Source organism: Chionomys nivalis, chromosome 17 (genome assembly GCF_950005125.1).
Source record: "Chionomys nivalis chromosome 17, mChiNiv1.1, whole genome shotgun sequence".
In the NCBI taxonomy this organism is placed as follows: Eukaryota; Metazoa; Chordata; class Mammalia; order Rodentia; family Cricetidae; genus Chionomys; species Chionomys nivalis.
In genome coordinates, this window is record NC_080102.1 from 28,648,238 (window position 1) to 28,673,089 (window position 24,852).

General features: G+C 38.2%; 1 pseudogene; it reads left to right on the top strand.

Moving 5' to 3' along the window:
* The first annotated feature begins 23,944 nt into the window (after positions 1-23,944).
* On the top strand, positions 23,945-24,622 carry LOC130889028 (60S ribosomal protein L14-like; annotated as a pseudogene).
* Positions 24,623-24,852: the final 230 nt, after the last annotated feature.

Consider the following 24,852-nt stretch of genomic DNA (forward strand, 5'->3'; position numbering starts at 1 on the left):
GTCTCAACCCTACACATGGACTGCAGGAAACTAAAGGACTCTCTAAGTGAGAACAATGTCTTCCCCAGGGAAGAGCACGCCAACTAATTGTCCAATACCAAATCATAAGCCCTGAAACATACATGCAAGTAACATGATATGACCTGAGCCAGCTGTATTTATGTATTTAGAAACATATATGTGTGCGTGTAACAATAATTAATGAATAAATACGCAGTGAATTTGAAAGGCAGGAAGAAAGGACATATGGAAAGATTTGTAGGGAAATGAAAGAAGAGAGAAATTATGTAATTATAATCTCATGACTGAGGGAAAAACAGAAAAATAATTAAAACTAAATAAATTTAACAGTGACTTTCCAGATGTTCTCAACCTATGAGTTATTATCACTTGGGGGGGTCACATCAAATATTTACATTATGATTCATAACAGTAGTAAAATTCCAGTTATGAAATAGCAACAAAATAATTTTATGGTTAGGAATCACAACATAAGGGATTGTATCAAAGGGTCACATCATTAGGAAGGTTAAGAGAACTGCCTTAGAATTTCAAGAAATATATTTTTTTAAATTTCTATTGACAATTAATTACCATAATTTATCACACCAAAATCAATCAATAGCTCCCAGAGTCAATCTATTTGATAACATTTTCTTATGTACTTTATAAACATTTAAAATTAATAAATCCTAATAGTTATAATAGTTGGTAACAGAGAAACTGGAGCTTTATAAAAGATGCCACTCAGAGCTTCTATGTGTGTAGACTCATAAGCAAGGCACATGGTCTGGCATCAGCTCCGCACCTCACAGGTTCTGATGACTTTCTCTGCTTCCCGTACTCCCTCTGTCTTTTCCACCCTTCCTCTTTCTAAACTCTGCCTTCACTACTATTCAAAGTGGCTTTTTTCTCCAGGACAACAGGAAGTGCAATTCAACATGAAATCAAGGTGGATTTCCTTCTTTTTCAGTAATTCCACATAAAGAGATCTTGCTTAATGTTATATTATACATATCATAATTAAACTACTAACATCTGTAGTTATCATAAAAGTAATAATTGGCTAGAATTTCAATAAGTCACTTGGTGTACTTTCCATATGAAAATACAAGCACACACTTGTTGGGAGCAGCGAGACCCCAGATCCTGAATTTCTTGTAATTCCCTGATCTGAGTGCTTACAGCTGCTCTGAGCACGAGACCTTCAGGAGTTCCTGATGGCAGGAGAGTGGTTTCTGGTGGTTTGGCTGGGGCGTGGATATCTCTATATAATCTGCCCCTGAACACAATAAAGGGGGCATTCTTGGGGTACTCAAGGATGACCCGTGTCGCTGTCTCTCTGTCTGTGTATGTCTGTGTATTTTAACCTCCAGCCCCCTTGTCCGAAGCTCAGTAACTGGATAATAGCGCTCCGAGCGCAGACACGGGGGCACGAAGCACGGCACACCCATACACACATATACGCAATACACAAACACATATACACATTCACTTATACATGCACACACACACATACATACCTGCACACAGTCACAGGCGCACCTCATTTCCACAGTGAATTCATAAGAGAATACCAAAATCTTTCTGAAGAATTCAAAAATAATAGTGCACAGCTACGGTTTCCACAGACATTCATGTTTAACAGAGTATAAAAGTGAGTCATATTACACAACTCTAACCAGCAGGATAAATAGTCTTCCCCAGGGAAGAGGTGTCAATTGGTTATGCAATACAAAATGACCATCCCTGAAAACATGCATACAAGCAGCATTATACGGAGTGAGAATGTTTTATTTAGGGAGATGTATGCATAGACACGAAAACATATGCATGCAACAACAGTCAATGAAAAAAAAAAGACCATAACTTGAAAATGTACATGAAGTTGTTTATGGGAGAGTTTGGAGTGAGGAAGAATAAGATGGGGGAAATGATACAATTATGTTGTAATCTGAAAAATGAAAGAAGCAATTAAAAAGTAAAACAAATAAAAGACATATAAATAGAAACAGGCTACTAAGCTAAAGGAACACCTCTAAGTCAGTTCCTCTGTGCAAGTTTGGGTTAGGGTTACTAGGGACACAGCAGACTTCACACATGGAAGGTAAAGTGGAGACAAGCGGAGAAAGCCTAAGGAGGATGACTCTGAAGGACCCTGTGTGTATAAAGGCCCAGGATATCATACCGGGAGTGAGCACAGGGCATCCATAGGAATCCTACTCCTCATATCACAAGGGATCTGAAGCATGAAAAGAGCACCACAGCATGGCTTCCTTTTTGCACCTAGCAAGCGGCCTGCTGTCATAATTTTTCTCCTTGCTGATGGCTGGATCAAACTACTTTGTATGGGAGTGTACAACATGTAGCAACAAATTTCTCTTTGGATTCACTACTAACCCATTCTTGTGTATATGGCTTGATTTTATCAATGTGAATCCTCAGCACTGGATTACAAATCTGAGAGTATAGAAGGAGTTGGTGTGGCCCTGCCAATGCCTAGTACAGTGTCTGAAGTATAGCTGAATCCCTGGTCTAATCTGGATTGAAGTTCCCTGTCTCTCAAGCTTCGGGTATGAAAGTCTTAGGTTTAAGAAATTGCTGTTCAAGACCTGGGTCTCTAAGAAAAACATTAAACTGAACAAGTCCAGAAGGTGGCATCCTAATGTGATACGATAAGAATAGACACGGAACTACCCAGAACAGGACCTTCTGAAATGAAAGCAGAGAATCCTTACCAGAGCCACCTGACTGGACTTTAAGATATCCTATGTACTAACACGTGAGACAGTATGTTTCTGGTGTTCAGCACTTATCCTATGGTGTTTGGTTAATAATTCTGAGCAATCTTCCTTTCCCCCTTCTCTGATCTTCTGTAATATAAGAGCAACTCAAATTGTATTAGCCAAAGATTTCCATGGCTGTATTTCTGTGTTTGTCCAACATGTGTTTTCCATTCTTACTTCATTACTACGATTTGGATTCTATTATACAACTAATTCTGTTTAGATGATTAATCAGATGGCAGTGCAGGACTCCTCAAATAAAAGCGGTGCATCCTCTTTATTAAGCGTTCTGCAATGATGGTGTCTCTAAATGTCAGATGAAATATATGTTTTCACAATTACGGATATAGAAAATTTGTCAGGTTTTCTCCTATTACTATAAAATTAGATACTAAAACCTCTATATTTAAGATGCATACATTACTTATAACAGCTCACCTAGTGATAGAGGCTGATTACATTCAGAAATTTAATTAGGAAAAAAGTGGACATCACTGGCTGTAACTCCTACCCCAATATTTTTCTAATATGCATTAATTAAATCACTAGGTCATCTTGGGAATTATGTGGTTTTAGAAACAGCATTGAACTTATCATGTTGCAACCTCTGCCTGAGCTCAGCTCTCTGCTTCAGAAACTCGAAGCTTTTACATGAAATATCAAGAAACTGGGAAATTATAAACCAATGTGGTAGAAACAGGAGGACATAATAGTTCTTCTAATAACCTTTCATTTGAAATCACACCCGAGAAGAAAAAGTAGAGAATGGGAAAACTGTACACATTTCCCAGAAGCATATTTCAAGTCCCTACTTTAGACGGTTAAAGAGCAATGGATTAAGTAATAAATTTGACCCTCTGTTTATATATTATGGCTGAGTAGTTTGGTGTCCTTTTGAGATTCCTAAAAGTGGGAGAGCAGGGCCTGTCGTGGATTGTTTTGCCTACTTATGGGATCTCTTATCTTCTACTGGGTTGTCTCATTCAGCCTTGATTTGATAGTATGTGCCTGGTCTTATTGTAGCATATTATGTCATGTTTGGTTGATGTCCCTAAAAGGCCTTCTCTTTTCTGAGAGGAGATGAAGGTAGGGTAGATCTGGAGGAGAAGGGAGATGGTGGGGGGGGAAGCTAAGGGAAAAGGAGGAATGGTAAACTGAAGTCAGGCTGAAATATATGAAAGAAGAATTGAAAAAAAGAAAGAAAAAAATTAGAATTCCTTATCCTCTGTTAAGTACAAGATAATTTTGAAGACCTTTACCTATCATAGGTTAGTTAACTCAAATATTTTATTTATTGTCATATTATGTACTGATATATGTACTTATACATGCTATTCAGAAACGTCTAAGAGAAATTAACATCTTATTTACAAACAGCTTCTTTGCTCTTATGATTGATCCTAACGCATTTACATTTAGGATGATGTATATATTGCTCATTATTAATTTTGTTCTACTATATTGGTGATCACCTGACCGATACGCAATGACATACACAAGTTGGTTATCTTGAACATATTTCTTATTTTATTTATTTATTTAGATGTATTTATTTATTTTATGCATACTAGTGCTCTATCTGCATGTGCATCTTTATGCCAGAAGAGGTCATAGAACCCAATACACATGGGTGTGAGCCACCATGTGGTTGCTGGAAATTGAACCAAGGACCTCTGGAAGAGCAGCTAATGCTCTTAACATCTCAGCCATCTCTACAGCACTGAACATATTTTTTAAAGCTTGTAAAAAAAATATATAATATAACAAAATCCTCCCTAAAGTCAAATGGTTACATTGAGTCTAAAGTTCTTTTGGATAATTTGAATAATTTATTCAGATATTTGCATATGTATTAAGCCCATTTCATTTGAGTTATTCATTTATTTATTCATTTTCCATGCAGTGCCTCACTCACAGAAAGTCAGGTACTTTTACAGAAGCAGTGTGTCATGAATTTAGAGTCTACTGATAAGGAAGGAGACAAGGAAAGCCAGTAATGAAGATGATGGGGAACTAAATAGAGGGAACTGGGAGGGGGATGTCTCGATGGAGGGGACAGCAAAACATCATAAATGAAAGAAAAGAGGGGAGAACGGAGGTGGAATGGTTTAAGCAGTGGGGGATAGAGTGGAATGTAGGAACAGAGGTGAAAGTGTTAATGAAGTTGACAGAGGACTGAAAAATGTATGTGGAGCCTACTGTTTTGTAACCAAACATGGTGGTTTCAATGAGAATGACCCTTATAGGATTGGGTGTTTAAATTTCTGGTTCCAGTAAGAGGAACCGTTTCAGAAGGAATATAATAAGGTGTAGCCCTTGTTGGAGAAGGTGTGAGACTGGCCAGTGCAGGCCCAGTATCACTCTCTCTGCCTATTTCCTATGTCTCATGAAGAATTAATAGAGAGCTCATATCATATGTAATCATTCAAATTTACCTTCTTTTATGACATCCCATTTGGAAAAGTGTGTTCAGTAATTCTTTGCAACCCTCAATTGCACATTCTTCACCCACTCAGTTTTTGTATCATTAGCTTCCTCTTGAAACCTTTCCACGCGACAAAAAGAAAGTATGCATTTGGGGAAAGAAAATGAATATTGGCATCAAAATTATTAACAGTAATAAATTATAAAAGTCAATTTAGAAGTTATTTATTCTTTGATAATTTGCTATAATTATACAATGTATTTTATAATGTCTACCCTACAATTTTCCCAAGACCTTTTTCCTACATTTCCTTGCAACTACATGTATGTAACATTCCACGAATCCTGTCTTATACATTTTATTTATATGCATTTTGTACAATGTATGTAAAATATACATATGTCTCATTTTGTACATTTTTTATTTCTTTAGGACAGATTATTTTATTTCTTGAGAACAGACAAGGAAGCATCCTTTATTACAAAATGTACTTAGTTTTCTAAGATTATCATAGCCATAACTGTCCTCAAGAAATATCCCTGATTTATTAATACAGTTTTAATGGTGAGAAATAAAATTATACTCCATCAAGTTTAAATATTCAGGTTGAAAAATGACTACAGGAATTTAGTCTTCACACTTCACGACATGACTTCCAACTGAAGTTACTAAAAGACAGCATCCTGGATCAAATGAGACCCAAGAAGAGTTTCCACGACTGAAGTGGGTGAATTTGAGAACTAGAGATTCCAAAAGAGAAACAACCAGGGCAGAATGAGCAGGCATTAAAAATGTGTATGTCAAATCCAGGAGGGAATGAGTGATACTATTTTGACACAATACAGACAAGGGAGGAAGGATTCAGACGACAGAGGCCTCTAATACCTGACTGAGGACTACAGTACATGTGCAGACAAAAGGAAGCCACAGAAAATCTTTCCTCTCATAATTCTGCCTTGAGCAAGCCCTGGGCCTGGGCAGGGAAGTTGAGATTCTGACAAGAGTCAATATTTTTTCAACTTTTAGTGTGATTCCTCCTGCCGTACTATACTGAAGCTCTTTTGGCTTCTTTCTCTGTTATTCCCATGAGCTGAATGCCCTGAATTTCTGAGTGGATGCTGATGTAGGGGTGGATGTTTAGAGACAGTTGCCATGGTGACCATCTCCTTGATATTGATATTGACTTGATTCTCACATCTGCTGGTGTTTTGTTTATGACCATTGGAGAGAAACATATCTGCAGGAAACTTGGAAGAGAGAAAAGATATTTAAGCACCTAGAGAAGAGTATATTACAATACTTTTTCCTACATTTTTTTGAACTGTTGTACTGGATGGGGAATGTCAGCAATTTGAGGGAAAAGTTAAAAGGGCAAAGAAAATGAAAATAAAAGTGAATAAGATTTGTAACATTTATATCAGAAATTATTAACTTGAGTTTCTATGACTCTCTGAACAGGATTGCTGAAGCAAAGTCTTTTTAGTCTTCAAAGCTTTCTTAAGGCCAAGGCTTACTAACATGCAGTGTCTGAGACAAGGTACATTCAGTACTTGGTTAAGCTAAGCACAAGGAACCTGGGTAGTGATAACGGCAGGATCTATAAGAAATTAGCTATTTGTAATGTTGAATGCTCAAAAAAGTCTTTAATAAGATAATCTAGTACAGAAGGAAGGACACTAATATTCCACTTAAGTCAGAGGCAGCATTTTTAAAGTAAAGGTAATCACATGGGTTTAGACATGGATTTATAGTAAAACATTTTTTCTGTGAACATACAATAAAGTACAAAAATGATTTTTCTGTGATAAGATATTATTAGAACACTTTCCTGGTTTTTTGATGTGAGAGGATTCTGAAACTTGGAAGAGAGAGGTAAAGACAGAGAGAGAGGGATGTGGGGATGGGAGAAAATAGATAAGAGGAAAAGAGAAAGAGTGGAAGGAAGAGCATTTCTTAAAATCATGACCATTGTTTTGTAATATAGCATCCGTCATTTGGTACCCTGGTAGAGAAATGGAGATGAAACCACAATCTTAGAAGCAAGTCAGTGCAGTGGACAGACCACAGCTTCACACACAAAGAAGGAGGTAAATCAGTAATGCAGCAAAAATATCAATAAAATTGATCTCTATCTCCAGTCACACTGTACTGACCTTCCAAGAATATCAGAAATTTTGAAACAATGCTAAGAGTGAAATTTCAATGTTATTTGTAAATTAGACATTGGAGCTGGGTACTCAAAAGGCATGGAAGTCTTCACTTATAAAACATTCTTATTTCCAAGACAAGATATCACCTCTTTGTAATAGCATCATTAAAGGGGTAGAGTAAAGAAGATAAGGGATTCAAGGTTTTCTTCAAATATATACTAAGTTTGAGCCTGTACATGGCTATGTGAGATCAAGTCCTCCTAAGTAAAAACTCAAGCTGTGTAATTGTTTTCCATACAGTAGTATCTTTACAAGGAGGGTGTTTACTTTGGAAAGTTATTCTGACAAAGCAGGATTAAAAATCCTATCAACCTGGACGTAGATAGAAGACCTTTGTCTTCCCGCAGGGCAGAGAATTTGGACTGCTCTTCAGTATCGAGAGGGAGGGGGAATGGTGTGGGGGGAGGAGAAGAGGAGTGGGGATAGGGGGAGGGGAGTGGGGGAGGGGGCAATATTTGGGAGGAGGGGAGGGAAATGGGAAACGGGGAGCAGGTGGAAATTTTAATTAAAAAAGAATAAAAAATAAACAAACAAAAAAAAATCCTATCAATTATGTTAGCTCTGGAATTGGTACTATAGAGTACAGGTCATACCTCCTTCCTTCAAAACAAATTAAAAAGGAAATCTCTCCTACTCAACCCCCAATCACCTCTTAGTGAAAATTTTTTTCTTTGGACATTTTAAATCACACACACACACACACACACACACACACACACACACACACAATTCACTACATAAAATTCAAAAGCACAGAAGCATTTCAATTATAGAAGGAACAACACACCTTAAGTTTCAATAGCTGTAAACATTTCTGCACTGAGTAGCATGAGAAAATTAATAACTGAGGTACCACAGGGATTACAGTTGTGATGAGGCATAACAGTAATCCCAGAATTAAGTCACAAATGAAAGCAATTGTGAGCTTCAAAGTTTGGAAGTAACAAAAAGTATCTTATCACAATGTCAAAACTTCAGAAGTCAACCAAAAATTTTAAGAGTTTCTAAGTAATTCAACTCTAACTTTCATAACTATCAATAAATTGAAAATATAGTATTTTAAAACATTCTTATTACAAAATACTTCTTTAAGAATCCATTAAATAATTGTCTACCTAATTACCTTACTTTTATGTCTGTTGGTATATGAAAAGCTCTGACATAGGCAACTTATCTATGACCACTTTAAGCTGCAACGATAATTAGCCTGATAAGACTTGCTCATGGTGTGATAGTTGCAAGGATTTCTGCAGCTAACCAGTCACTTTCAGCTCTATGAGATGGCGCCCATACACTAAAGGGATCAAGAACCTGTGGTTACACAGGTCATAGGCTCTAGGGAAAAACTCAGTTCTATTGTTGTGCTAAATGTGCATAATATTAAAAGAACCCCTCGAGTAACATCTACAGACAGAATAAGTTGTGTGTGTATATATATACATACATACAGCTATATGCATATAACAACCATTAAATTTTAAAAGGTTCTCCATTTGAAATGGAGCAAGGAGGGTTATATAAGAATGTTTTGAAAGAGGAAAAGGAAGGGGAAATAGTGCAAATATATTGTAATCTCAAAAATGAAACAGAAAAATAAAAAAGTAAAAAGAAAAATCAGAACTCCTAATAACTTGTTGCTAGACCCATAGAACAGATAAATAAATGATCAATCCTCATCAGAGCATCTTCTCCTTGATAAGATGTAAATATATGTAAAATGAATATAATACATAAGATGTCAACTAACATAGAGAGCCTCAAATGATCAAACTGCAGATAAAAATAGACTTGTTTGGATCAGCCCTAAGTTTCACAGTCATATCAACCCCCTTCCTCCAAATCTCAGGGTCATTGTGGAAAGGGGAGAAAATCTAGTGTAGGAGTCAGAGTTTGTAAATGACGTCAAGGAAAGTGGTTTTTAGTCACAACATAGCAGATGTACATATAAAATCACAAAATGATGACAGCATTTGTAAGCTATAGCTAGTCAAAAATCCCAGCAAGGTGGGAGGGTTGGTGACTATTTAATCCCACTACGAGCAGAGCAGCTCTTGGCATTTGGTGGCTGCTGGGAGAGGAAGAGAAAAGTTCCTTTCTAATCGTGAGAGTCCTGATAGGCTGACTACAGAGCAGATCTGGCTCCAATCACAAAACGAGGGACATGACATGGGCTCAATGGGGGACAGGTGGGAGAATAATCTCAAAGTTGGATGGAACAAGAAAGTAAGGTTGTAAGAGTGTTAAGGGAAGGAATTGGGGGGCGGGGTTGCTATGTTCAAAATGCATTGCAAAATTGTTGCAAAATTTAATAGAGTTATTGCTTAAAGCAACTTGAAGTGAAAGCATTTATTTGACTGACAATCCCAGGTCTGTCTATCAGCATGAGGGAATCAAGGCTGGGGCTTAAGGCATCGCAGCTACAGTCATGTACAGAAAATCGAACACATGCATCCTTCCCCACTTACTTGCTTATGCTCAGCAGACTTCTTACCTCTCCTGGAGATCAGGATCAGCCTCCACACTTAGATTGCGTCCTCCTCTATCAATTTACAGCCAAGGCAGTCCCCTACAAACATTTCCACAAGACAACCTGCTCGAGAGAATTCCTTAACCTGATGATTTTTTTTTCCCAGGAAATCTGAGTTTATGCCAAGTTGACCATAAAATGAACCAAAAAATATACAGCCTTATCCATCATTTGCCTAAATTAGGATAAAAGAACAAGAATGAGATAATCAAATTACCAGCATAGATATCTAGGGTAAAATAATAATAAAATCCCTTTTATATTGAAGAATAAAGTACATTATTGTTACTTAAATTGATATTACATGTACGAAAGAACAAACCTTCTAAAGTGATAAATAAAATACTAGTAAAAACTTTCACCACTGAGAAAAGATGAAATCTGATCTTAACGGTTATAATTCTTCCTTTCTTGAAACTTCATATTTCTAAATGGTGACTTACAGGTGAAATTATTGGCAACTGCTAACATGCTCATAAATCCCCCCTGTTCTAATAGTGGTCCACCATGGTCTAAGAAACAATGAGGATCATGATACCAATACTCCACCCACTGATGGTAATAATGATAATATCTTCAGTTATTGTATTCTTTTGCAGCAGACACTGTGAGTAGTAAGCAGGGCACCCTTTCCAAAGCTAGATTATTGCATCTTGCATCTCAAAGCAAAAAGAAAGAAAACGCCTGGTAGACTTTTTTTCCATTCTGGAGGCAGCCCATTTGAGGCACTTGGGTTCATGATCCTTAATTCTTTTTTTTTTTTTTTTTTTTTTGCGCATTTTTTTTTATTCTTTTTTAATTAAAATTTCCAACTGCTCCCCGTTTCCCATTTCCCTCCCCTCCTCCCACACATTGCCCCCTCCCCCCACTCCCCTCCCCCTATCCCCACTCCTCTTCTCCTCCCCCCAGTCCATTCCCCCTCCCTCTCGATACTGAAGAGCAGTCCAAATTCCCTGCCCTACAGGAAGACCAAGGTCCTCCCACTTCCATCCAGGCCCAGGAAGGTGAGCATCAAAACAGGCTAAGCTCCCACAAAGCCAGTTGAAATAGAAATGTTATACCCATATCACTACAGTAATTAGAATGATCTTTAGAATGATATTGATACAGGTTCTTTTTTTAAACAATCTTTTTACATACCAATACCAGTTTCCTCTTCCTCTAGTCCCCCCACCTTCTCCCCACCCTGCCTGCATCCACTCCTCAGAGAGGGCAAGACCTCCCATGGGGAGTCAATTTAAGTTAATAAAAGCTGGCAAGAAACAAGCCAAGCTGAAGTCTGGCATTCATAACTAAGAATAAGCCTCTCTGTGTTATTTATTTGGAATCTGGGTGGTGAGACCCTCGGAAAGCCAAAAGAATAAAATATCACACAACAATGTCTTATGCATTTTAATATCTTCTAGAACAACAATAAAATGAAAACAATAACAAAAACAGTAGTGACGCAGAACCAGTGCTTTCTTTATATAATGTTTTATTTGTAAGCTCATTCAATCCCTTGCAAAATTTCATTCTTTGGAATTTTTACAATCCACAGTTTAAGAATGAGAAACTAGAATACATCAAGTTTAAGTTACTTATACAATGGCACAGAGTTAACAACTGTCAGAACTGGAATTTGTATGGAGGTAACATGGATCAGAATACATACTTTGTCAACACGTGATATTACTAGCTTTTCCATGGAATAGTCTTGCCAGGGTGGGTTAGTCAGTTTGCACAACCATATAGCTGGGGTATAGTTCCTTGGGAACATACTTGTCTACATGTACAATGTCCTAGTTTGACCATGTTCAGTGGGACATATTATCCTAAACTGCTAACTACAACCAAGAGCTGCCCCAGTGAGCAGGAAGCTAGGGAGAAGAAGCCTTTCCCTGTTCATCTTATCGGTATCCTACAAAGGCTTGTTTGTTCTGTAAGGGGCCAGAAATGACTGTAGAACAGGTGTTCTGGGAGATGGGCAGGGCACCAGGAATGAGTCCAAAGCCAGGTAACCATCATAGAATAAAGAATTGTGACAGGTGTCCTTCACGACCAGATGTTTGTATGAGTATTTCAAAGGTTGGATATCTTAAAGAATTTAGAAAAAGTGAACTTTGTCTGTGCATGTAAAAGAGTACCGCTGCCAGGAACCATGTGTTTCTGGCTGGATAGTGAGATGGTAATAAAATTCATAGATTAGAATATCCATCCGGCTGCCATTCTTAAATCAGTTAAATAATTATCCTACAAAATAATCTGTCTCAGTGGGTTTATTTTATTATTGAAATAACATGGTTGTTTAACTACCACCAGGTCATATAACTCACTATGATCGTTAATTTAATAAAGTAAAATATCTAACTGGTACAGCAATATATTATTATGCTTTGAGAAAATTCATGTCCTATTTTTTTTTAACTTATAAGGCCATTTTGCTACAATTCTTGTTTATTTTAAGGATGCATTGCTCTCACATATGTATGCCCAAACTGGATTGAAATGACAAGGAAGGTTTGCAGTAGAACAAGAGAACTACATGCAAACTCAGTGGGAACAGAGAGGATTCAAGAGGGCAAAGGAACAAACACCCAGAGCAGCTTTTGCTGTCAGGCTTAGAGGACCTTAGCACGAGAGGAGAGAGGAGCTGTAGTGCAGAAAAGTGAATGTGGCTTGGCAAGCAGCAGGTGGAATTGAGTCACTGACCCAAACTACATTTTCCAGATTCCCATGTCCTTCTCAAAAATTTCTTTCTGTCTATCTCTTTTTTTTTAATTGCAAAAAAAATTTTCCGCCTCCTCCCCGCCTCCCATTTCCCTCCCCCTCCTCCCTCCCCTCTCCCCCTCCCCCCACTCCTCTTCTCCTCCCTCTCCAGTCCCAGGAGCAGTCAGGGTTCCCTGCCCTGTGGAAAGTCCAAGGTCCTCCCCCCTCCATCCAGATCTAGGAAGTTGAACATCCAAACTGTCTAGGCTCCCACAAAGCCAGAACCTGAAGTAGGATCAAAACCCCGTGCCATTGTCCTTGGCCTCTCGTCAGCTCTCATTGTCCGCCATGTTCAGAGAGTCCGGTTTTATCCCATGCTTTTTCATTCACAGTCCAGCTGGCCTTGGTGAGCTCCCAATAGATCGGCCCCACTGTCTCAGTGGGTGTGGGCACCCCTCGTGGTCCTGACTTCCTTGTTCATGTTCTCCCTCCTTCTGCTCCTCATATAATTGTATACATATTTGTACATGGTCATTTTGCTTTTCTTTCTACTCTTGAAAACATTAGCCCAGACAGGCTCCTTCCTATACACCATCTTTGCTGGGCCATGAGTCTTTTGCCCAATGTGTTTTAGTTGTCACAGTTTTTTTTTTTTTGCATACAGTAGCCTCCCTTCTGTTTCTCACAACAGCTAGCTATAGTAAAAATGCCTTGATAATTCTCACAAGGTGATACAGAGAACAATGGAAGATAACAGATTTGAACATGAACTGTACAGATTGGAACACTTCATCCACTCAGCTGCGTCTTCCCTTTTCTTAAAGGTTCCCACATACCATTCAGGGATCCCCAGTGACAGAAAGAGAAATGGAATGTTGTGAATGTTGCCCATCTACAAACATACGTAAACTTTCCCATGTGATTCGGAGTAGTAGTCAAGAGGGTCATGTTTCAGAGCTGAAGTTCTTATCTGAAAGAAATACGCCCTGTGTATGAAATGAGCACAGGAATTTATTGTGGTGAGCTAAATGGGTACAAACTAAGCACTTGTTGAATATTCCGACCTTTAAATGACCAAGACAACACAGTCACTACACGGGGACAAAAAAAAAAAAAAAAAATCTCTGAAAAGGTTGTAAACCCACAAGCCATCCTAAAACACAAACCAGTAAATATATAGATACTCTGAGGAAACAATGCATATTTCTCAATAAAATTCCGTCTGGTTTCTGAGGACTCATCCTAGATCATTTTCAGTCTTCCAACCCCAGACTTTAAAAGAAGGTAAAGAGTTCTTTTAAGGCCTGTGTTGGAGTCTAGCAGTGGATTGCAGGCTGTGAGAAGGGGCCCCCATGTGTCTAGATGCTAATGATCCCAACCTATACCCAAACCCTTATTAAATGCTTGTCCAGTTCAGTAGTTCTGTTCCCTTACATCTGGTTCTAACCGGAGATAACAATTTCTGAGGTATATTAGAACCCTAACTGCTTTTTTTCTTCTTTTGAATTATCATACCTCTAACAGTAGACTCAAAAAATTACTTCTCAAATGCCTGTTACATGGATCCTACATGTAAAACATGCAGACACTTTCTTCTCAATATCATTAGCCAGACAAAACAAAACTCTCGACTTCAGCTTCACTTCTCAGAGAGGCTTAGCACGCAGTGCTGAAACTCTCCGTGTAAGCCACTTCAAACAGTAAAACAAATTTCCATGGCGTACATTTTCACACTTACTCTGTCTCCTAGTTTTATTTTTTACTTTCGGTGTTAATATCTGTGATGCTTTCTGGCCCACTGTACTTGAGATTATTATATGTCTAATATAAGAAGTGCATCTGGATATTTAAAACTTGATATTCTGTCCTCCTTTTTGCTTGGTGAAGATATTATGGCATGGGTGTGTGTGTTTGTAATACTGAGATAGCCTAATACATCAGAATTAAAATAGAGACTGAACACTCAGCAACAAGAAGGATCATTCTAGTTCCTCAACTGCTCATGACCTCTGTGAAGTTTCTTATGTCCTTCTAGGTTAGTATTTTCTAATTTTTGAAAAGACCTTTAATCAGGATTCTCTAAAGGAGAAGAACTGCTAGTATAACACACACACACATAAATACACACAAACACACACACAGATGTGTTGCAAGGGAGAGGGCTGCTTGTTTATCCCGGCTGCTCAGCTAGATTAGCCCCAAACACAAAGAAACTGTGTTCACTAAATCACTGCTCGGCCTATTAGCTCTAATATCTTATTGGCTAACTCTTACTCCTTGATTTAGCAAATTTCTATTATTCTATGTATTGCCATGTGGCAGTGACTTACCAGGAAAGATTCAGCATGTCTGATTCTGGCAGCTCCATAGTCTCTCTTTCTTACTCTGCCTTCCTTCCTCCCAGCTTTCAGTTTTGTCTTCCCTGCCTACCTAAGTTCTGTCTTATCAACTAGACCAAGGCAGATTTTTATTCATTAACCAATAAAAGCACAAACAGAAGGACCTCCTACAGCACACATGTTGAAAGGGTATTTATTAAATTGGGATTTACATGATTTTTTCCAGGTAGTCCGACAATGACTGCCACATACTGGAGAGCCCCATAATCCATTAGTTTTCTGTCTGCAAGGTAATAGGTCTCAGCAGTCCTAGCCTGGCATTAAAGGCCTGAGGGTTCCTAGACAGCTGCTTGTCTGCAGACTACATTACATCCCCAAGGAATTCAGTTCTAATTGCTGCCGAGGAATGTTGCAGAAACAGGAAAAAGTAACAAAACCAAACCTTACCAGCAAAGGTTAGCAGGTAAGAAGCAATTTTTTTCTTCCATGCTCTTTTATCTGAGTTGCTACAGAAGGTACTGACCAAATCTAGTGTGGTTCTTTCTGCTTTGGGTAATAAGATGAAGAAAATCCCTCACAGAAGTGCCCAGAACCTTGAATTTTAGCTGATCCCAGGGGTAAACATGTTGGCAACCAAATTTGTCATTGTAGGATGATACTGTAGCTAACCTTACCTGTGATTTTTTACTTTACTTGAGGACCTAAAACAAAGAAGTAATACAAATATGTCTGAACCCAGAGTATTAAACTGACATGGCTTATTGATTCCAAAAGGTACATTCAGTTGACTTTGCTTGCTCCAGATGACCCAGAAATTGTCTCTGAAGACAATGATCTCTGCTTTCCTTTACACATGTCTGGTTCTGACTCCTTGATTTCTTCCTTTTTATATTTTTTATATGTCAGATTCTTAGTCAGATTTACAGAGTGCAAAATGAGACAATGAGCCACAAAATGTTAGTCTGAAGGGGATCTACTGTTAAACAGTTACACTCTGGTCAACGGCAAGATTTAAGACTTGAAAAATACCTGAAGGTTTGTACCTCAGTTGGCCTGTGGAAGATTCCAATTTTCATATACTCAGTGACACACACTAAAATACTTGTTTGAGGCCATGTTCATGGAGTATCCTAGTAAGACAAGCTCTAGGTTGTCAAACTCCTATTACATACAAATCTCATAAAACTCAAAAAGGAAAAATAAAAAAATTAATATTTCAAATTAGACAAATAAATTGATCAAATCCTTCCAATAATTTAATGTCAGGGTATCAATAAACATGTAAAAGATACCTCCTATTTTATAAATTTAAATAGATGTAAGTTACACCAACAGGGTAACAAGAATCTGCAAAGTAATGTGACCTTCAAGACAGAGCAAGAATACAGGTAATTCTCACAGAAATGAAAATGTTTGAAATCTTTGTGAAGATATATCCACTACACATCTATTGAAGTAACACATCACAAACAGAAATTTTGTTGCTGAGGAACCCTGAGAAGTTCTTGACTTATGCCACAGAAAGCATGTACAAGTATATTTACATAAAACATTGCTTGTGAAAAGCTGTCTAAGGAAGTTATATGGTTTGGGAGGTCCTTCTGTCTATATGTTACTTTTATTGGCTAATAAATAAACTGTTTGGCCTGTTGATAGGGCAGAACTTAGGTAGGCAGGGAAAACGGAACTGAATGTTGAGAGGAAAAGGCAGAGTTAGAGAGATGCTATGGATCCTCCACCGAAGATAGACGTGCTGAAACTTTGCTGGTAGGTCATGACCTCATGGTGATGCACAGATTAATGGAGATGGATTAAATTAATATGTAAGAGTTAGCAAATAAGAAACTACAGCTAATAGGCCAAGTAGTGATTTAAATAATGCAGTTGCTGTGTGGTTATTTCAGGGCTGAGCAGCCAGAAATGAAAAAGTGGCCTCTATGCAACAGATTGACCCAATGTGGTGGACTAAATCCATGTAAAACCTGAAAGGGCTTGAAAAGGAATTCTAGACACAAAAGCAAAGTTTAGCTGCATTTTTTTCAGCTGGCGGCTTGCCATAGTTCGGTTAAGAGAGAGTTTTTTAATTCAGCCATAGCAGAAAAAAAAGCTGCAGGGTTTTAAAACACAGCTTCCTGGGCCATGCTGCCAGCACAAAGTCTGGCTATGGAGCATTTGAATGACATTTGTCGGTTCAGGTGTTTGTGTACCCACTTGGGATAGGGAGGAAAGTAACTGAGACCATACCCATGGCTCAGTACTCCCTGCCTGGGCAGACAACAGGATCAAGTCTACTAGGCATGAAAATCAGGAAAGCATAGTGGATTCCTGCCGCCATACACAGAGATATTTCCAGGACACGCAGTATGCTGCATGGCAGATTTAGCTATTATTCAGATAAAGAAGGGTTTATGTGCTGCATGCTCATTTTCAGAATAAAGTGCTGAGTGTGGCTCCTACCAGACCTGACAGTAATATTCAATATATACCACCGGGTGGTGGTGGCGCACGCCTTTAATCCCAGCACTTGGGAGGCAGAGGCAGGCAGATCTCTGGGAGTTCAAGGCCAGCCTGGTCTACAAGAGCTAGTTCCAGGACAGGCACCAAAGCTACAGAGAAACCCTGTCTCGAAAAACCAAAAAAAAAAAAAAAAAAAAAAAAAAATTCAATATATACCTAATTCAATATATACCTAAATACATAAGTATAACCTTCCTGTACATATATGTTTTAGGGTTATGTATTTGTTTTTGAGTCATCAATTGTTATTTTCTTTCATTGGGAAGTCTATTCTTTCTCTCAGGTTTCCTTAGTTACCTGAAGTTCTTTATCTGGGGTGGGCTTCAAGAGAAACCCTTTTAAATTAGCACGTTAGTTCATCTCATGTTTAAGTAACCTTGTTGGTGAGACTTCATGGCTATAGCTTCTGACATTTCTATAAAACACAATCTCATATCAAAATGCTTGTTTGTTCCTCTGACTATTACTATGACTATGACTCCATTGCATAATAGCACAATTGATCAAAATGAAGAGTTTTGGAAGCTATTTCCAGCTGATGCTTTGTACAACACAACTCAGAGATAAACACCTTTTCAAGTAAACATATGCTAAGTTAGCAGCCAGAAGTTTATCATAAGCCTTGCACTAAATCATATTAGTCTATTGTGAAAACATATCTTTAAAGACCATTTAACAGAGTAACTACAGCAATAAAGTTCATCGGTGCTCCCAACTGTGTAAGGAGCAAAATACAATCAAGAACACGTTATTCTGAAGATGCAGAGTCAGAGATGTTAAGAAAACTATCATGCTTGTCTCGTTGCTGGTAGTTGGAAAGCCGTTCTCCTTCAGTTAGCTCCCATTCTATCATCCTTTATTCAGTGAATAGTAATCAAACATCTATTATATACCTGAAATGATGCTCAGAGTGGATTGTTCAGGAAGAAGCCCAACAAGCAGACTTAAAAGAGAACATTGTGAAGAAATTATAGAATGGTGGAGGGGTAGAAATTTTATAGATGGTTATAGGATAATTGCAAGGGATACCTTATATGACAGCTCTTGGTAAAGTTTACAGGATTGCATGGAAGGAAAGTAGGGATTGTTATTAAAACTGAGAAAAGCCTTGGACATGACTTTAAAGAGAGAACTATGTCAAGGAGTCAACAAATAATTTTCGAAGATACTGTGTGCCTGCAACACAGAGACTAGGAGCAAATTTGCATGGATGGATTTTAAGATCACAAGAGAAAATAAAAGATGGATGATCCACTTCATAGACTACAGCAAAGAGTTGGGATTTGATATGAAAAAGGATGGGAAGTTATTAAGGACGTTTGCGTTTGGAAAGAGATAAAAGTTTTATCTGATCAAATATCTGAGTATTTAAAAGTTTCTGTCATGTGCAGCAAGCAAAACTCCCCATAGATATAAAGTGCCTGGCAGTATTTTGGAATATAAGAGGAATTCTGAAAATATTAAGTGCTAGCAGTAACAATAAAATTCTTCATTTCCTGAGTTGAGAATATCCATTTAGTTTTGAGAGTTTGTGTGTTTTGATTCAGGTCTTTGCAGGACTGTCTCCTCAGCAAAGTTCCTTTATACATAAATCACAAAGACCCAGGCTAGTAAGGGACTACCTCAATATGGACTATACAGTTGATGCACTGGATGAGTAAGGTGAACTGGGAAAATAGGTGTGCTGATAATTGTCTCTAAAACATAGAAGGGCATCCTAGAAGAAGAGAACTGTTTTTTCTATATTCTGGCTTATATCCCTGTATGTACAAGGATTTCTTTCTCTTGGATAAGCTCTTAAATCACTTTGCTATTCCCAAATGTCTCATGATTTCTTATCTGATTACTACCATTAGGTTGCCCTTACTGTTCCATATGGTAGTGACTGACAGAGACCTTTCTTAATGTCCCAAAGTGAAGCAGTGAGTGAGCAATATCTTAGCTATGTTTTATTTATTTGATCTTGTTTAAATTAATATTTTATTGATAATATGTTGTGATTATATTCATCCCCATTAATCTATGAGATCCACTTGCTTTTTCCTTTGAACCTCTTATTTTCAACTAGTCCCTTTGTTGATACACCATGAGAGAAAATTTCACCCTACTCTAATAACCGGTAGTGTCTCAGAAAGAGGGTGAGGCCTCCTGAGCAGTTCCTTATCTATGGGGACATGTTGCAGGGCTTATTAGTTATCTTTTTGGAAGAAGTATTTTATCTTTTTATCATGAGAATTTTCAAAAAACCACAATTTAGAGAAATCAATAAGATGACTCTTAATGTCTCAACCTTAGGCCAGTTTCTTTGTAAACTCTGCTTTTCTTGGGTATTTTTAAATAAAGTCCTGGGCATCTTAAGATGTCCCTTGTGAGGCTACAGTGTATAACATGATCCTTAAGAGTGTTTTCCTTATTTGGTTTTAATATTACCAAATGCAGGAAACAGCTCAGCAAGTTTTGGGCAGTACTCAGTTGACTGAACTCCCAGTCACTTCTGACCCCATCATTCTTGAGTTAAGTCTTCTCTTAATGTGAGAATTTCATAGAAACTTTATCTAGGAATGTGGGCTCCATATCTCCAGAAGCTCTTTGTTAGACTGGAACTTCTTTCTCTATTTCTCAGTTATTTAATAATTTTTGTAAAAAGAAAAAAAAATCTGCTTCATGGTCTTAATTCGGAACTCCGTGATCTAAGGATTTAAGGGCAAAATGTATCAATTAAGACACCCTGATTATCGTAATATGAAGGAGACAACTCTGCCATGATTTCTTGAGATAGGATGGGTTGATTCAAATCTTGTCATCAACCTGTCTTCAGATACTTATGATAATGGCCACTTTTACGGCCAGAGGTGGAAGTCAATGGGAGATATTAAGAGGAAAATTTTCAAAAAGTCATTTAAGACACCTCTCTGTCTCATCACTCTGACCCGTAGCAAAGGAAAGGTGATCTGTTGTGGCATAAATATTAGGTAGTGACAAATCATACTGACATTTTGTTAGAAGCAAAGACATGGCTCAGACCCAGCAACCTGGCAAAGATGAGTGCCAGCGTTGGGTGACAAATGGCTTGGATTTGACAGCGCACTTCACAGCATGGACTTTCATCCATCACAGAGATATTTTCTAAAAGAAATCACAGAACACAAAACACTCAACTTTCGCAATTTGATGACAGGAGATAGAAAGTGTGGAAAAAGAAAGCAAAAGACAGAGACAGAGACAGAGGGCCTGAATTGCAAAAGAGTGACTCACATTTTATTTTAAGATTCTCATTTTTCAATGTTCTTGTACTCCATAATTCAGTAGTGTGCTTGGTTCATCCTTTCTTGAAAATTTATAAAAGCTGAGTGTAGTGGGAAAGGAGTGTATGAAGTAGTGATAGAGCCAACATTGATTATCAAAAGTTAAGGGAGACAACATATATATTTTTTGTAAGTATATAATAGTGTACATGAGTTTACGTAAGTTTCATGTATGTCTCTTTACATTGTGTAAGACAGTCTGCTAACCGAATAGGCTGGACTGGTAATAATAACCTAACAGAAGACGCATGAGTACAGTGAGATTACTTTGAATGTTAAAAATTATATCTTTAGTCCAAACATATTATAAACCTTCTAATCCCCAGTTCCCATCTTATTAATTTGTACATCAAATATTCATCAAATGCTGTGATGGGACAATACTAGTTTGGGTTCTGAGACACAGCAATGCATGGGACATAAAGAGGACTCTCTTCAAAGCAGCTCCAGAAACAGGACACAAAAACCAAACAAGTTCAAATTAAAGTCTTGAGAAGTTTAGGATTACTTACTATAAGCAAAATAAAATATGTTACTTTGAAAATGATTGGTTAGGTCATGTTCAAGGGTTAAAGAAATTGTGTGCGTGTGTGTGTACACAGGTGTGCATGCATGTGTGTGTGTGTGTGTGGATATGCGTTTGTGGAGGTCAGATACAATATGATCTTCAGCTGCACCGCATTTTATTATTAGAGGCAGAATTTCTTCCTGAACCTCAATCTCTCTGGTTTGCTATGCCTATCTAGCCAATAACCTCCAGGGATCTTCCTGTCTCTGTATACAACATTTACATGAGTTCAAAGAAGCAGAACTAAGGCCCTCTGTTTAAAAGTTAAATACTTTACTGAGTGATTTCTCTGGGCCTAAGGATCTATTATTAAAATATTTATTTATTTATTTATTTATTTACTTACTTACTTACTTACTTACTTACTTTTGTGTTACTAGAAATTGAATCCAACCACAATCTCATGCATATCGAACAAAGGATGTTCCCACTGAGGCATATACCAGACTTCCACTGACCTTCTGGTTTTGGAAAATAATTTTATTCTACTTCCAAATCTGAGATTGAACTTCCAAGGTGCTCCAGGCTGGTCTTAAGTAGCTGGGATGTCAGACTTGAACTACCAAGTTCAGGTAGTAATATATTCTAGCTAGGCTACATACACTGAAGTGTTTGTAATTTTATCAAGTCTTTAAGAAGAATTGTAGGAAGTATTGGAAAAAAGGTCTTTTAATACAGAGGAACTAGAGTTTTGCAGAAAGGAAATGAGGAAGAATGTACTATGGTGACCCCCTTAACACCCTAGTATAAATTTTCATGGTCAGGTTTCTGGTCAGCCTGGGTAAACAAATGTGAATGTATTCTCCTCCAAGAAATTTGGAAATGTAAAGAAGGCTGTGGTCTCGTGAATTTTTCACTGTAGGAATCAATGTTTTCCTCTAACCTAAAGTAAAAAGGTACTAAACCCTGACAGTAGAGCATCAGCACCCTGAGCAACCAGTACATCTTAGTGCTGTGCCCCATCCTGAAGGAAGCATGCGCAGGACGGCTTTGCTACTAGAGGTATTTTGCCAAAGGAGACAAATACCTCTGCATGAATCTAAAGTGGTTTCTATTTTCTCTACAGCTAAACATTGGATTTATTTTGCTTTTACAGATTGTGATCCTAGAAATAGAAAGCTTCAAACTCTAGGTCTTTGAGACATACTGTATAACCTATAATCAGTTTGTGCAATATGACTCACAAATGTTAAGACAATACTAGTGCATTTTATAGTTTTGATATTATGATATAATTACCTCATTCTTCACATCTCTTTCCTCCCTTCAACCTTTCTCATGTACTTCCCAATTACACACACAGACAGAGAGGGGGGGAGGGAGAGAGATGTGCACATGCGCATGCAAGGGAGTGTGTGTAAATTAATCTAAATAAATAAATACAACCTTCTCAGTCCATATGATGTTACTTGTACAGATATGTGTGTGTATTTATATAAATATGTGTGTATTATGTTTTCAGGGATGAACATTTGAATTTGGGTAACTAATTGATATTAAATAGTATATTTCCTCTAGGCTTGTAACTCTCCCAATCCTATGTCTTAATGTAAGTCATTCTTAAAAATAGCCGCCTCAGTGCTCTTACAAAGACCCTGCATAAATCATATCATTTGCTTTCTCAAATTACATATGTCAAAGCCCTTAAAGTAAAATTGTTACTACAGCAGAGAGTTTGGCTTATTCACTCCATCTAATATGCTTTACAAGCTAAGCCTGGTGGTGAAAACTTGTAAGCCCAGGTAGCCAAGGATAGACTGGACACAGCAGGAAATAAAATCCAGGATGGGTGAATGAATAAAACAACATTGAACTTTAATTCTAATATTTGTGTAATTGAACAAAACCAAAAATAGTGACTGACAATGCTGCGTGTTGCAGTATTTTATCAGTGAAGAAGTTAGGCACTTCCTGTTTCCTGTCATGACACAGCTTGTACTCTAGAGGTATAGACATAAATACCAGAAAGAGTAGCAATAACATAACACTGTGTTAGAACTAATTTTCAAAAACTGGAGAGAGGGTTCAGTTGCTAAGCATGCTTACTATGAGCATAAGCTGATATTCTGTTGGTGTGACTAGATTCTGTGATCAAGGCAACTTCTATAAGAAGATTAATTTGCTTTAGAGTTCAGCGACATAAGAGTATGGCGGCTAAGCACCAAGAGGCCGGCACTGAGGCATGGGCAGGAAGCTGAGAGCTCCCATTCTCATGCAATCACAGAGCAGCTAGTGACCTAGATTTGGGCTGAGCTATGAAAACTCAAAGCCAACTCCAATGGCATACATCCTCTTACAGGACACAACTTCTAAATCTTCTCAAACAGCACCAGGGACTGGAGACCCAGTGTTCACCTACTAGGCCTATGGGAGATTTTCTTATTTAAGCTACCATATAGTGTAAGCATGGGATCCTGCATTCAGATTCCCAGAACTCACAGAAAATCCTGGGTATGACCACATTTGTCAATAGCAACAGCACTGTCAAAAGCAGAGACTGGAAGATCTTCAATGTAACTTTACGTACAGTGTGAAACTATTGAAGAAATAAGGTGGAGAAACATAGAATAAGAACAGCCGGGCGGGCCCTCTTCCTTCTCGCTGAACGCCGCCGACATGGTGTTCCGGCGCTTCGTAGAGGTTGGCCGGGTGGCCCTCGTCTCCTTTGAGCCTCATGCTGGAAAGCTGGTCGCGATTGTCGATGTTATTGATCAGAACCGGGCTCTGGTGGATGGACCCTGCACTCGGGTGAGGAGACAGGCCATGCCTTTCAAATGCATGCAGCTCACTGACTTCATCCTCAAGTTCCCACACAGTGCCCGACAGAAGTATGTGCGAAAAGCTTGGGAGAAGGCGGATATCAATACGAAATGGGCAGCTACAAGATGGGCCAAGAAGATTGATGCCAGGGAAAGGAAAGCCAAGATGACAGATTTTGATCGTTTCAAAGTCATGAAGGCAAAGAAAATGAGGAACAGAATCATCAAGGTTGAAGTCAAGAAACTACAGAGAGCAGCTATCCTGAAAGCCTCTCCCAAAAAGGCACCTGTTGCTAAGGCTGCCATTGCAGCTGCAGCTGCAGCAGCGGCTGCTGCTAAGGGTAAAGTTCCACCAAGAAGGCGACAGGACCCGCCAAGAAGGCTGCAGGCCAGAAGGCTTCAGGCCAGAAGGCAACACCTCCCGCTAAAAGTCAGAAGGGTCAGAAGACCCCAGCCCAGAAAGAGCCTTCTTCAAAAGCAGCTGGCAAGAAAGCGTGAGGCTGTACGAAGGAATAAAGGTTTTTTGACACATTGGCAAAAAAAAAAAAAGAAAAAAAGAAAAAAAAAAGAAATCTGGCATCATTCACACACCTTGCACACACACACATTTGGATATATCAAACAACACACTTATACCACAGAGAGAGAGAGAGAGAGAGAGAGAGAGAGAGTAATGTTCAAGCACAAATAATCAAAAACTGTGATAAATATACAAAGACACACACCAT